The 16,704-nt window shown below is 36.5% G+C and overlaps 1 protein-coding gene across 1 annotated transcript in view; it reads right to left on the reverse strand.

Moving 5' to 3' along the window:
* The window catches only part of CFAP54 (cilia and flagella associated protein 54), a 290,316-nt gene that overhangs the window by 55,843 nt on the left and 217,769 nt on the right, over positions 1-16,704 (reverse strand). The window lies entirely within an intron of this gene.

Raw genomic sequence — 16,704 nt, forward strand, 5'->3', positions numbered from 1 at the left:
AGAAATGCAAATTAAAACGAAATACCATTTCATATCCCTCAGGAATTGACAGACAGTAGAATCTGAGAATAATAAATACTGGTAACAAGGTGAGGAAACCAAAATTCTCATAGACTATTTGTGAGAGCAACATCTTGGGAAAGCAATTTCACAGGATCTAAGAAAATTAAAAATGCAGATACTCACATATGTGTACCAGGAATCTCACACAAGATATTCATGGCAGTGTTGTTTGTAATATCAAAAAAAAATGGAAACAGAAAAATAAACAAAGTCTATTCATTTGATGGCATTTAAAATGAATTAATTAGATCTATAAGGGAGAAAGTAGTGTGTAGTGTCTCGGGTCAAATTCCAGCTGTACTACTCACTAGAGTGTGACCTTGAACCTCTCTGTGCCTTAGGTCTCTGGGCTTTTGACTTTCTGAATCTTAATTTCCTCATCTTTAAAATGGTCACGATAAGGATGGTTCTAGATAGATCTTGACAACATATACTGAGTTAACAAGCAGGTTCCAGATGACATATAGAGTATAGTACCATTCATATAAATTTGAAAAAAACTCAATGCAATATTTTGTATTATTTATGTACGCACACACACAAACACAATATTTTATTAGGATAGTGGTCGTCTCTGGGGAGGAAGGGAGGGAAGATGACTAGGATCTTCTATGGTTAATGGTCTACATATGTTGTTTTGAGTAATAAGATGAATCACCATGTACTCACCACCCAATTTAGCAGACAGAATATTCCCAGTACTTTTGGAGTACCTTGTAAACCTCTCTCTAATCCCATTTCCTCTTCTCGTTCCAAGCCCATCTCCCTGAAATAATCACTATCTAAAATTTTGTGTTAATAATCCCATAGCTTTCCTTTACCCTTTAATCATATATTATGTATTACATATAATTTAATAAGTAATGCATTGCTAATTTTGTCTTTTTGGAACTTTATAGGGAGAAAATCATATTGCATGTATTTATCTATGATATTCTTTTTTCCACTAAAGATTATGCTTTTAAAATTCATCAAAGCTGAAGCACGTAGCTATAATTCATTGATTTTTAATTGCTATATTGTATTCCATTATATGAATATACCACAATTTATTTATCTGTTCCACTGTTGTTGGACATGTGGATTATTTCTAATTTTTGGTTTCTTGGTTGTGTTTTTGTCTTTGCTATTATGAACAAGGCTGCTATGAATATTTAAGCACATATTGTCTGGTGAAATTTCCTGATAGTGGGATTACTAGGTTGTTATTTTTCAGGAGTCTTTTGACCAATCTTGCCTTTTGTTCTTCCATATAAATTTTAGAATCAGCTTGTCAAATTCTACAAAATAAAATCTGCTGAAATTGTTACTGAAACTACATTAAATCTATAGATCATTTTGAGAAGACTTGGCATCTTGCAATAATATTGAGTCTTCTTAACTATAAACATGGCATGTTTTCTTACCTCTTTCAATAAAATTTTTATTATTTTTTTTGTTTTATAACTTTGGTTAAATTAATCTCTAGATACTTTATACATTTTTGTATAATGTAAATTTTGTAAATGACAACTTTTAAAAATGCATTATCTGTTAAAGGTAGGTAGAAAGAAAATCTCACATTCAGTAATCTTGCTAAGTATTCGTACTGTCTATAAGTTTTGGGAATTGTCCATGTGAATAACCTATAGCTAATGACAGTTTTTTCTTCTTTCCCATTACTTGTACCCCTTATTTCTTATTTATTTTCCTTACTATTGTGCAGGGTAGGACTTCCAGAACAATTTTAAACAGAAGAGTGATAGTAATCTTACTCCTGCTTTTTAATTTAATTTATTTATTTATTTTCCCCCCAAAGCCCCAGTAGATAATTGTATGTCATAGCTGCACATCCTTCTAGTTGCTGTATGTGGGACGTGGCCTCAGCATGGCCGGAGAAGCGGTGCATGGATGCGCGCCCAGGATCCGAACCCAGGCCGCCAGCAGCGGAGTGCGTGCACTTAACCACTAAGCCACGGGGCCAGCCGTTACTCCTGCTTTTAAAGAAAACAGTTTTAGTATTTGAATATTGAGTATGATAAGTTCAGTCATGTCTTTTTCCCCACTTTAACTTTTTCAAATTAAGGAAATCTGTAATTCCTAGTTTTAAAATCATGAATGGTTGTTGAATTTTATTGAATTTTTATGTACTTTTTGAGTTGATTATTGTTTTTCCCTTTTCATCAGTTAATGTAATGACTTCATTCAATATAATGCTGAGTTATATTTGCACTTCTGGAAATAATCCAATTTGACATGATGTGTCTTTTAATATGCTATTTTGATCAAAGTTATACATTTGCATGACCAAAAATAAAATTTCCTATCACAAGAGGCAAGCATTTTTAACCATGTCTACTTAAGTGCTTTTAATGGTTAGTTCTGGCTCTTAAAATAATTCCCTTGTAGCACTTTCCTGGATTAACAGTTTCAGAAAATATATGTATTGACTTTTTCCTGTGACAGATGAGATATTAGCTCACATAACCACTCTTCTTCACTTCCATATTTTATATTTATATCAACATTTTTAGTTCCCCTATTATTTTTATATAAGTCTATCAGTGATGTCCTAAAAGCTCTCTTTTTCTAGTTCTACTGAACTTGGTCAATATCTCTTGATGTCTTACTTTGTAATCTAGTGGCATCTGCATCCCTTCACTTCCTTCCATTTGCCAGGTTTTCTGTCTTCAAAGTCAGTCACATTTACTTTCTGTTCTCTATCCATAATAGACCCTTCTTTGTTTCAACTATAAGTTGAAAATGAATAAATAATGCTTAAGTTGTTATGATTGTATAGGGACTGTTCACCGCAATAACTAAATCTCCTTCACTAAGGGGGAATGTCACAGCCTTGTGACCCACAAAGGATGCAGTTCTTAGCACCAAGATCAAATGGATTGCTTTTACTTATACCAATTTCTCAAAATCATGTCATATTCTAATTGGCTTCGAATTTGGACCATGAACTCTTGAAGAATATTTTTTCTTAGAATTTCTGAATGCATTTTTTTCCTTGTCAAAGCAGCAATATTTGCACTCTTCACTGTCTGCCTAATATCTTCTAGGTTTTAGTCATTCTACTGCTGCCTAGAATCTATCCGTGCTCCTTGAAGACACTCTTGAGATCACAAACTTGCTGCACTAATTTGTATTGATGTATTTGTAAGCTGCTGCATGGCCAGCAACATGAAGGGCTTATTCCTTCCTTCCTTCCTTCCTTCCTTCCTTCCTTCCTTCCTTCCTTCTTTCCTTCCTTCTTTTCTCCCTTCCTCCTTCCCTTCCTTCCTTTTTTTTTTTTTTCCTATCTTGCATATACTTCTTTCTTTCTTTCTTTGCAACCTTGTGCAAACCTTGTGGTACATTAGCAAGTAATTTCCCTTTAAAAAGTTAATGAAAAGAAAACCATTTGAGTCCTTACAAGGCCCTCCTGCTTGATTGTTTAGCTAAATATATGATTTTGGTTGAAACTCATTTTCCCTTACAGCTTGGAAGGCCTTGCTCTACTGTTTTCTGGTATCTATTATTGCTAGTAGGAAGCCTGATGCTAGTCAAATTCTCATTCCTTTGTATTTGACCAATTTTCCTCCTCTGTAATGTTTTTAGTGAACTCCTCACTATTCTTGATTTAAAATTTCATTTTGCCTATAGGCCTAGGTCTTCTCATTTATGCTGCTTGGAACATAGCAGGCCTTTTCAACTTGAAGACTCGTCTCTCCTTTCAGCCCTGAAAAATATTCTTATATTTATTTCATTGCAGAAATAAATTTATTTATTCCCTCCCTCTATCTCTCCCTCTCTCTTCCTCTCCCTCTCTCCCTCCCTCTTCCTCCCCCTACATATGTGGGCATTTGATTTACGGAACATGACACTGCAGTCTTGTGAAGAAGGCTGGTCTTTTCAACAACAAGTCCTGGGTTAATTACATATTATATGGAAAAAAATTAATCTTGATTTCGGCCTCACACCATACACAAGAATAGGTTCCAGATGAATTGTTTATCCAAATGTCAAAAATAAAACAAAGATGGTAACACAGGAGGGGATCTTTATGATTTTTGCATAGGAAAAGATTTCTAAAACTGAACACAAGAAGCACAAACCATAAAAGAAAAGATTTATAATTTGGACAACATTAAAGTTATGAACTTTGGATAGTCAAAAGATACCATTTACAGAATAAAAAGGCAAAGCATAGAGTGGGAAAAGATATTAGCAACACAAAATATCTATAAAATGGTCATATCCAGAATACTTAAAGAACCTCTCCATATCTCTAAGAAAAAGACAGAAAATTCCCAAGAAAAATGGGCATGATTCTTGAATAAAGAGTTTCCAAAAATGACTATGCAAAATCCAATACTCTATATAACAGTGCTCTACCTTATTAGTCACCAAGGTAAATTTTAAATTAAAATTACCTTGGAGAATTTCTTGGCAGTATTCACCGAAGTTGGAAATATGTATACCTATGACCCAGCAACTCCATTCCTTGGCATATACATATAAAAAAATACATGTGCACAAAAATGTAATGTACAATTGTATTCATAGCAGCATTGTTCATGATAACCCCCAAATGTTTATCAAGAGTGGAATCAGGGCTGGCCCGGTTGTGCAGTGGTTGAGTTGGTGCATTCTGCTTTGTGGCCCGGGGTTCCCCAGTTTGGATATCTGGTTTGGATGCTGGGCGTGGACATACTTACCGCTCATCAAGCCATGCTGAGGCAGCGTCCCACATAGAAGAACTAGAAGGACTTACAACTAGGATATACAACTATGCACTGGGGGCTTTGGGGAGAAAAAAGAAAAACAAAAGAGGAAGATTTGGCAACAGATGTTAACTCAGGGCCAATCTTCCTCAAAAGCAAAACAAAACAAAAAAAGAGTGGAATGGATAACAAATTGTGCTATTACATCCAGCAAAAGGATGAATCACACAAACAATGTTGCACAAGAGAAGAAAGACACAAAAGAATATAGACTATATTATTTTGCCTATACAAAATTCAAAATCTGGCAAAACTAATTTAACCGTTAGAAATCAGAAAGCAGAGAGGTTAGCATATGTTAACTAACCTTACTGTGGTTGAGGTCATTTTGTAATATATACATATATCAAATCATTATGCTTACACAATGTTATATGTCCGCTATATCTCAATAAAGCTGAGGAGAAAAAGGGAGGTTGGTAGGGGCTAAAAGGGGGCATGATGTAGACTTCTTGGGTGCTGGATTTGTTCTGTTTTTGACCCAGGATGGTTATATGGGCATTTCCTTTGTGATATTTAATCAAGCTGTATCTACATGATTTGTGTTCTTTTCCATATTTATATTATAATTCAATAAAACAATTTTGTGGTGACTTCCAGCTTGAAGATTTTCTATGATATTGGTACATCCCCCTCCTCCTGGAAATCATCCCAAAACAACACAGAAAACAAGTAACAAAAACACAAATTCTATTTTCAATAAATCAGGAAAGAGCTAAAACCCCAAACCACAAGACGCGTGGAATTGTACCCAAAGCAGTTGTCATCAAGTAGAGGGTGAAAAGGAGACAGAGGATGATACTAAGATGTAAATCTCAGAAAGAAATAGCAATGTATACTTCCTGATGGTAAGTTGCACATTTTTAAAATAGTATTATGGTGCCAGTTAAGTTGAAGCATCTGGAGACCAATTATTCATAGTTTAAATAAAAAGGAATAGAAAACTTTAAATGTGTATGTGATGAGCTCTTTAAAAGCCAAAAATATTATTTGTTACAGCTTTTCAAACTATAAATGAAAAAGCCAGTGAAGCATCATATAAAGTAAGTTACCATATTATATTGGCTACAGAAATGCACACAAAAGACTAGAGACTAATAAAGTCCTGTGCAGTTGACATTGCTGAATACACATCCTGAGGTCTAAGACCTAAATGCCCTGTTTGCAATAATCTCCACTGGTTGAAAATTCAGTAAACAAAATCGTGGCACTATCCGATGATAAAATAACTTGAATTAAGGACGTAGCTGCAAACAGGAAGACTCAGTTACTAATTCATCTGCAGAATTGTGCTTTTGCCTTAGAAATTCTCAAATCGATAGACATTGCTGGACTTGCAGTTTTGTTTTTATTTGTCTAATAGTATCAGCATCAACTATTCAAAGAAGACTTCCTTTTATGTGAATGATTGGCAATAATGAAAGTGAAATATGCAAAGTGTTGAATAACTTTTTTGAATCCAGTGGTTTATCCTGGAATAACTGTGTTGACATTTGCACTGATGGTGCAAAAGCCATGGTAAATAAAACTGCGGTCCTGAGCACGAATCCAGGAAGGCAGTGACACCAAACCGCACCAGTAGTCCTTGCATTCTTCACTGCCCTGCATTCACAGTAAAATGAATAAATTAATTAAAATGCCAGTTTCACTTAGAATGGCTTTGATGAAGCAGTAAAAGTTAATGCTATTAACTACTGACCCTTGAGTACACATCTTTTTCATATTCGTGTGATAAAAATGGGAAGCATGCACAAAATACTTCTGCTGCACAGTGAAGTACGATGGCTGGCTTGAGGAAAAGCATTTGTGTGATTATTTGAGTTGCAAGCTGAATGTGCTGCTTTTTTTTTCCCCATGGAACACCATTTTCACCTGAAAGAACAACTGACAAGACAGACAAAGTGTTTTCAGACTTAGGCATGTGGCAAACATTCTCTCAAAAATAAAAGTAGTAAGTCTGGCTTCAAGGAAAACAACTGACAGCATTTGCTGCCAGTGATAAAAATTCAAGTTTTTAAGTAAAAATTTAGAATTTTGGAAAATTTGTATGTGCCACCATGGGCTTCCCAATACTTAGACTTTTCTGATAAGAATGATGTTGATATTTTTAAAATTCGATTTTCAAAAATTGTCCAATGTATTGTAGTAACATTTGGAAGTTCTGCATAACCCAGGGAATCACCATTTTCTAAATGTCTAAAGCACGATGTTATAAAATCACGCATGACTAAAAGATACATTCAAAGTGAAAAATAGACTAATGTATTTTAATGTAATAGAGTACAAAAAGCTCAACGATATTGTTTCATTGAGAACTAATCTTTAAGAAACTACCACTTATCCAATGTTGGTTTGGTATCAAAGAATATCTACAATTATCTGAAAAGGCTCTTAAAGTAATCCTCCATTTTCTCACTACATGTCTGTGTGAGGCTGGATTTTCTTTACATATTTCAACCAAAACGTTATATTCTAACAGATTAACGGCAGAAGTAGGTATGTGAGTCCAGCTATCTTTTATTAAGTCAGACATTAAAGAGATTTTTAATATGTTGTTTATGTTAACTTATACTGGGTTTATTACTATTCTTTTAAAATTAATTAATAAACTTTAATTTTTCAGTTTTAATTTGTAACATAACTTTATTTCTTCTATAACAATAGAATTGTCTAATTTTTTTTACCTATTCTGAAGTAAACTTGGGTAAACTACATTTTTCCCCCAAAATTATAAATTTTATAAAGGTCTTCAAATTTATTGGCTTAAACAAAAAAAAAATCTCTAGTAATTTCTCAATATCAGTGATTACTTTCCTCTTATCATTTATCATTTGTGGGGTTTTTTCCCTGTAATTAATTTTCCTAAATAAGTAGGCTAATAGCTTATCGGTTTTTTCCCTGAAATTACAACTTTTTGATTTTATTGTTTTTGTTTCCTAATTTACTATATATCTATGGAAAATTATACAAAATAGTGTCAAACATACCTCTCATATCAATTAATTTCAATTGACTAAAGTTTCCTATTACCAAAACAAAAATTATCAGGTTTTAAAACAAAGAAAATCCAGCTCTATGTTCAATGTAAGAGACATATTCAAAATAAAATTATTTAGAAAGGTTGAAAATTAAAGGATGAGCAAATGTGTACTAGGAAAACATAGACCAAAAAAAAGCAATATTTGTGAACCTAGTATCAGACAAGGTAGAATTCCAGACAAAAAGTACTAAGTGAAACAAAAGTGGAAATTTTATAATGTTACAGGGTGTAATTCACAATCAAGATATAATAGCTAAGAGTATTCTGACTCTAAGTAACATAATATCAACAATTAAAAAAAATACATATATAAGAAAAGAAACAGAATTCTATCAGTAGTGGGAGACCCTTATTCACCTTCATTCACCCCTCTGGATGTGTCAAGCTACAGTCCATTGGCCAAACAAATCAGGCCCACACAAGGTATGTATGACCCAGGAGCTAAAAACGGTTTTCATATTTTTAAGTAGTCGAAAAACATCAAAAAAAGAATATTTTGTGGTATGTGAAAGTTATTTGACATTTAAATGTCCATGTCCATAAGGAAAGTTTTGATGGAACACAGACACACTCATTCATTTACATTTGTCTATGGTTCCTTTCACACTAAAACAGCAGAGCTGAATAGTCCCAACAGACCACCAAGCCTAAAATATTTGCTATCTGGCACTTTACAGAAAACGTTTGTTAACCCTGACTCTGCTTATGAATGATCAAGTGGAGAAAAACATCTAAAGATAATAAAGCATCAATAACCTCCATACCCAAAAACAACCACCAGTAGAAATATAATGAAACAAATTTACAATACCAATAAAAAGATAAAATATCTAGAAGTAAACCTAACAAGAACCACAAGATCTATTTGAAGAAAATGTTAAAACACTCCAAAGGGACTAACAGAAATTTTTAAAAATAAGAGGAACTAAAAAACATAGGACATAAAATATACAATATTTTTTGTTAAAATGACTCAATAACATAAAAATGTAAGTTATTTCTAAGTTAATGTCTAGATGTAATGCAACTCCCATAAAAATACAAGAAGTTTTTTTTAACTTAGACAAGCTGCTTCCAAAGTGAAAAAAACAAAAGACAATTTCGAAAAGAAAAAGTAATGAGTGGGGAATTACCCTAATAGATACTAAATATATTTTAAGGCTATGATAATTAAAACAAAGTGGTATTGAAGGTCGAATAGAGAGAGCAATAGAAAACGAATAAAAAGTACAGAAATAGAGTAGCCATCTGGAAAATCTAAATTTATATCCATTTGTCATTCTTTGCCTATTCCAAATAGATTTACATAAATTATTAAAAGAGTCTATGGGAAAACTCATTTACAGTCTCAGAGCAGGGACTAGACCCTTCTAACTATGGCACAAATCCAGAAGTTATCAAAGAAAAAATTAATAATTTATACTATTTAGAAATAAAATTTTCTTCAAGGTGCAGAACCACCATAAACATGTTAAATAACAACTGATGATTGGAAAAATATATTTGCAAATAATATCACAGTTAAAAGGTTGATTTCTATAATAAAGGGCTTCTACAAATACTTGGAAAAAAGGTGGAAAAATGAAAAACCTCAAGAAAAAACGAGCAAAGATTATGGGCAGAAAGTTCATACAAAAGATGCTTAAGCTTAGTCCTAGTAAAAAATGTGCAAATTAAAATTAAATCTTTTCCCCCCTGCCATATTGACAAAGGTTTAAAAAAAATGTTTATAATATACCGGTGTCAGCAAGTGTGTAGGGAAAAAAGACCTTTTATTAATTGCTAGCAGGAGTACAAAATGGCATAACCTTTATGAAAGGCACTTGGCAAAGTTTACCAAAATTGCAAATGAATCTACTCTTTGATCCAGAAATGTCCCTTATGCGAATTGACCCAATATAGATACTAGCTTATGTATTGCATTATATATATAAAACAATGTATATCTATATATGTACATATTATTAAAAAACAATAAAAAAGAAGCTATGTATTTATTTGAAAAAAATGCCATTAGATACCCTTATATCAAGTTGAAGAAGAAAAAAGAATAAGAAGTATAACTGTATGTATTAATATTTATACCATTTTTTGTATTTTTTGTGTGTGTGTGAGGCAGATCGGCCCTGAGCTAACATCTGCCAATGTTAGCTCTTTTTGCTGAGGAAGACTGGCCCTGGGCCAACATCTGTGCCCATCTTCCTCCACTTTATATGGGACGCTGCCACAGCATGGCCCGACAAGTGGTGCGTCACTGCACACCAGGGATCCGAACCAGCGAACCCCATGCCGCCGCAGCGGACTGCACGCACTTAACCGCTTGCGCCACCGGGCCAGCCCCCATTTTTTTATTTTTTAAGGGAAAAATATATCAGTGTATTAGTGTATGCACCAGATTGGTTCACTCAACATCCATCCTAATCTCTGAACGTGCTTTCCCGTATTGAAGAAGTTACAAAGATAAAAATCACGTTTCTGAGATTTCCTTGCTGCTAGGGCCCCGGGGGGGATTAGGTATCATGAATTCAGTGCATTCATGCGAGCCGTGAAGTTGGAACCGTGCTAGGTGGTGCAGGAGACAGATTCAAGGCATCTTTTGCTGATGTGGGTTCTGGCAGAGGCGGTGTGTTTCTTGAGACTGCAGCTAGAGCACAGGCTTCCTATTTTGCAGGCAGATTCCTGATTCTACAGCTTTATGCTATAATCTAAATGTTTGTGTCCCCCAAATCCATATGTTGAAATCCCAACCCCCAATGTGATGGTATTAGAAGGTGGGGCCTTTGGCAGCTGCTTAGCTCATGAGGGTGGAGCCCTCATGATGGGATTAGTGCCTTAGAAAAGAGGCTCCAGAGAGCTCCCTAGCCTCTTCCACCTTGTGAGGACACAGTGAGAGGGCAGCATCTATGCACCGGAAAGCAGGCCCTCACTAGACACTGAATCTACTGGCGCCCTGATCTTGGACTTCTGGCTGCCAAGCCTGTGAGAAATAAATTTCTGTTGTTTATAAGGTACCTAGTCTGTGGTATTTTGTTATAGCAGTGAGAACAGACTAAGACACTTTACAAAACAAAACAAAAACCTGCAGTTCCCTTCGGGACCCAGTTACATGTGGCTTAGGCATTTCTGGACGCCCAACCCAGAATTTGTTCCTTTGCCCTCGCAGGGATTTTGAAAGTCCTTTAATTAATCTCCTTCTGCTTAAATAAATTGGAGTTGATTCTGTCCTCTATAACAGAACCTTGACAGTTTGTGTAAGCATGTAATATCTCTGGTAGAGAACGCAAGAAACCAACTATAATAGGCACAATAATGGTTCCCTAAAGATGTCCATGTCCTAATCCCCAGAACCTGTGAATATGTTAGGGTACAGGGAAAAGGGGAATTAAGGTTGCAGATGGAATTAAGATTGCTTATGTCCCTTGAGATGGGGAGATCATCCTGGGTCGTCCACGTGGGTCCAATGTAATCATAGGGGTCTTTATATGCAGAAAAGGGAAGAGAAGAGTAAAAGCGTCAGTCAGGGAGCTTTGAAGATGGTACACTGCTGGCTTGGAAGATTGAGGAAGGGGCCACGAGCCAAGAAACTCAGGTGGCCTCTAGAAGCTGTAAAAGGCAAGGACACAGACTCCCACCTAGAGCCTCCAGAGGAAGGTAGCTCTGCTGACACCTTAATTTTAGCCCAGTGAGACCCATTTTGGGTTTCTGACCTCCAGAACTACAAGATAATACATTTGTGTTGTTTTAAGGTACTAAATTTGTGGTTATTTGTTACAGCAGGATTAGGACGTTAATATACTGATGATACTGATTGCCCCTAGGGAGGAGAACTGAGTCACTTGCAGAGAAGATGGAAGGGAGACTTTCTCTCCACACCCTTTCATGCCTTTTGAGTTTCGATTCTTGAGAATAAATTACTTATGCAAAAAATTGAACTAAATTAAAAGAAATAAAAAGCCTCTATACATGTTTGACCAATGTCGTCTGGTCTTGAACGTCACAGAAGAAAATTAAGACCAGTTCAATTTTTATTCCTTTGTAGAAGGTCTGCTTTTTCTGACTAAATGCTTAACAATTATTTTCTTTCTCTTTATAATCCACAAGTGTGGCCAGAATTTGTCCAGGTAGAGTCTGTACTATTAGAATCTATACTATCTTCAGAAGAATGTGGGCGGTGGGCAGAGAGTCCCTCATGCCCTGCATTGAGGAGTATCTCTTTGAATAGTCTCCCACTAACCCCAGCCAGAGCTCCAAGGGTTTCACTGGATCTGGGCCAGTATTTATGCTAATTGCCCTGCATCATTCAGGTGATGTGAATTCCAACCTTACAATCTAAGGTGGATTTCTGACTTCTCCCAAGTGGCTCCTTTTTGACCGTGACTGTGGACATTATGTTTCTCTACATCTACTCGGGTCAGTGGGCTGTGTATTTCTAGTCCTCAATTCCTGGACAAGTCCACTCTGAACCCCAGTTTTATGCAGTTAGCTGGTTCTGACTTTCCCTACCTGCGGGGCCCCCTTTCCAGATCCCCTCTCTGATGAGCCATTCACGTCCCAGCCCCAGCTGTTCCCTCTCCAGTGAGGTCGCAGCTTCAGCCCTGCTTATAAATCCCCCATTTTACCTTGGTAATGTGGGATTTCCTTTTCCTGGTTTCATGCTCAGCTATAAATTACAACAATGTGGGTTCTATTTTATCCAGCCTTGTTATGTGTTTGCATTGGGAAGGGCAGAAGCATCTTTCATGTCAGCTCAGTCCAACAGGTTGACCAGAAGCATCAATTCTGCATTTTGATTTCCTGGTGCTACTTTCTTATCATACCCAACACAATGATTGAGGGCACAGCCTTTAGGATTGCATAGACTGTGGTTTGGATTAGCAGTGCAATATTACCCAACTTACATAACCTCTCTGAGTACCTTGCCTCATTTAATAAATGTGGGTAACAACACTTTCACAGAATTTTCCTAAAAGATAAGTGAAATCACATAAGAAAGCATTAGCACATAGTATCAGGGGCCACTCGCCCCACTGTTATCTGGCACCTTCTGTCATTGTGTCAGTCTTTGACTGCTTGGGCCCTGCCAAGGATACCAAACAATCTTGTTATATTTCCTTTCGTTCCCTGAAGGGTCAATCTTCCTCTGGGTCTTTAGGATAGCATTCCATTGTGCTCCTTTGGCAATGTTTTCTCACCTGTGTGATCTGTTGTTTCTTAATTTCCATTGTTGACTTTATCTAGAATAAAGAGAGTCTCTTCATGTCTAGTGTCTGAGAATAGAGTGGAGAATGTATGCTCTGCTCCTGGTCATGGTACTGTCCTTCTCAGATTCAAGTGATCAATGTGCAAAGCTGTGAGTGGCATTTCTGGACTCTTGCAGGCATTGGATCAGGACAGCTCTGCTTCACTGAGGATGGTTCTCATCATCCCAATTGTCTCAATAGCTAATACTCTGAACTGATACAGAGAGTATGCGCACACGCATACCCACGCACAAACATCACTGTTGCTAGCATGAATAATTTTCCCCATTCCCACCTGTAAGTGGGGTAATTATATGGGATTTGAGGATGTAATGCTCCCCCCTAGTTCCCCTCTACTATGGGGAATTGTGTCTTGGAGGAACAGAAGAAATCAAGATAGTAGTAAAGGAATGTCATCCCAGTTCTTAGTTGTTTTCAGTCTGTGTCTCTGAACCAGGGTCAGGCAGTAAGGGAGGGATAAATCATGTTATTTTCAGACTGGAAGGTTTTCTCTGTTTCAAGAGGCAAAGCATATATTAAGGGTCAGTTGTGATTCTCAGTTCTGCTCCATAGATCTCTTTTTATATACTGACAGTAGGTTACCAACATTAGTTTTTAGCACGACAAACATTTATACTTTTCTGTATATCATGTGTATTTAGTTATGAAAGGCTGCAACCAGGACCACTAATCTGAAATGTCACTTTTAATTCAAAATGTCTTATAGAATTTAATGATTTTTATCCTAGCTGAATTTGTTATTAAGCCCACAAGAAAGTCAAGACAAAATTTGAATATTTGAATATAACTGGGCCCAAACTAGGCATCTAATAAATGTTTTTTGCATTGACTCTAAATATGGTCCCATATTGCCAGTACCATCATTTCAGGGTCTCTATTCCTACAAGACAACGTAGAGGAAACCTCAAGAAATTGGACCAGCTGCATCACTAAGTTCTCTTTTTGTCCTACAGATATCATACAATTGCTCTCTGCTTCTGGCAAGATTATCTATATTCCATCCTCCACACATGACTAGTCTATTCTGTCATCATGCTTCTCTGATCATCAATGGCTCTGTTGAGAAAATGTGCTTCCCCTCCTCTCTGGTACCCTATGTCTCTAGTACATTTATGTCTGACCCATAATATATTTCTCCCAGAAAAAAAGTTCCTAATTAACTCCTATGCCCGTCTTGCCCATGTGCAGCTCCCCTCAGAAGGTATATGTTTAGCTTAAGATACATTAATCTGCCTTTATTAATATGGTCCTCTTAAAAGATGCATTTATATAATTTTAAGTGTATGCCTGTTCTGATTGCCAATGACTGGAAGCTCATGGAAGGTGAGACCCACTTCCTTGATGTGTTCTGTGACTCCTCCTCCTTTCTGGATAGAAATATCTGGATACAAATATTGCGTGCTCTGCACACAATAACAATGTATATTGTTCACCACCTCGTATACAGATCAATGCTAGTGTTGTTTAAAGCTAAGATTACTGAGGAAGTTTTCTCCTGGATGCTAATTTATGCTAATACAAGGAAAATCAAACAAGTTTTATTTGTTGTTGTTGCCCTTTAGCAATTCATTACAACATGAGCCTCCTTGCCATCTGGGTATTTGCGGCAGTCAGGTGGGGATTCAGAACCCCCTTCCTACCCAAATACTGAAGTGAGGGAAATCATCAACATGAATTAATTATCATTCTGGTAGGAAAAGACTGGAGGGAAAAATTATTATTCTTAAGGCAAGGAAAAATGTAAAATGGATTGAACTTTAAAATTTGGTAATTTCAAATTACTATTTTGGTAAAATAGCAAAGAAGTGCTAATGGTACTAAATGGAAACTGAAAATTGGAACATGCTATGAAAAACACTGAAATAGAAAAAGAAAGCATATTCTAGTACTAAGCAGAGCTGAGATGAAGACTACTTGCTCAACTGATCAACTAAGATCATCTGGTTAGGGGAGGCCATTCCCCATTGTGTGCTCATGGGTGACATCATTAATTGATCACAGCAGCACCTTTTCTTGTCTCCCCATACGCGGTTTCAGTATTCTTCTCAGGTAGCCACTACCCACAGACTGAACTTGTCCTATGTGACAGTTTGGATTATCATTCAGCATACATTCACATCTCTCTTCTTCCTCTACAGGCAGAGCATATTTCCTTGCTTCACTGATATTGGACTTGGCCATATGACTTGCTATGACCAATGGGATGTAATGTGAAGAGACGCCTTGAGTGTGCTTCTGTGATTTGTCTTGGCTCTTTCGCTCTGGTATGTACCATTAGAAGAATGTGCCCTATAGCCACTGCCTCTCAGCCTGGGCCTCATAACAAATGTACATGGAGTACACCTGAACTCAACCTGCGGCCTGAAGCAGAACACATGAGACGAGGATGTGAACGAGTTCTTCTTCTCATAAGCTGCTGAGTTTTAGGGTCATTTTGTATACAGCATAACTTTGGCAATAACTGATTAATAGAGCATTTTAGATGAAAGTTGCTTGTTATCCCTGCCCTAAAAACTGAAAAAGTATGAAAACATCTAGGTTAAAGTAGACACATCTTTCAGAAGTAATAAGGGGCCAGTATGAAAAGGAAATAGAAATGTTGGAACTTTGAATCATAGTCTTAAAATTTTCAGATTTTAGTCTTATCCATAAATAAATCTAATTCCCTCAGTCTACAGATTAGGACAATGACTTTGACAGAAATAAAATGGTTTGACAGGATCAGGGTATAAATCGAAATCTTTTCATTATTAATACTGCACTCTCTCTATAGCAAAACAATAATGTGTGCTTCTAAGAGGACCACATTGCTGTCATTCTGCACCAGGGAGAATTGAGCTGCCAGGCAGGAGAAGAGAAAGACACAGTGACCAGCCCCCACTGGCTGCTGGGCTGCCAGACTGCCCCTCTTTGTCCCCAGAGAGCCCATCTATGGGGACTCTAAGCAAGACCAAGTACCTGGTCTGAGGTCCAGGCCATAGCCCAGAAATCTGATGAAGCAAAATCCCACCGGATTGAAGGCAATAAAAATAAGAAAACACACCTTAGCATAAAAAGTCCACCTAATGGTTTGACCTCGGGCAAATATTTTTAGGTTGGAAAATAGTCTGGACCACCTATTCTTCAGGAAAGAACCAAGAAATGGGATAGTTTCAGACACTGACTCTTCAGCTAAGGGTGAGAACACTTCAGCAAAGAAAGATGCTGCCTACAGATGTGATTCCAGAGGCCTTAGGAAGACCACTCCCACCCCCATCAGGTTAAAGTCAACACTCTTCATCCCCTTTGGGTCAATGCTCACATAGCGCCAAGAAAAATTAGATATTGTTGCTACTGAAATGTCCGTCTGAAAGTCAGATTCTAGAACCTCACTTCCTAAAACCTATCCAAGAAGCACTCAACAAATATTTTTCAAATGAATGAATGGACGAACACTTAAATGAATGTTAAATATTTATGTTACTGCTGCTCTGACTCAGAGGTTTATATTATCGTTTACTAATAAAGGAGTCATAAATAAATAGTAGTGAGGTCAAGTTTAAATTCTGCTCAACTCTCATTCATTAATTCATTTAACAAATATTAATAT

The sequence above is a fragment of the Diceros bicornis genome, chromosome 25 (genome assembly GCF_020826845.1).
Source record: "Diceros bicornis minor isolate mBicDic1 chromosome 25, mDicBic1.mat.cur, whole genome shotgun sequence".
Taxonomy (NCBI): domain Eukaryota; kingdom Metazoa; phylum Chordata; class Mammalia; order Perissodactyla; family Rhinocerotidae; genus Diceros; species Diceros bicornis.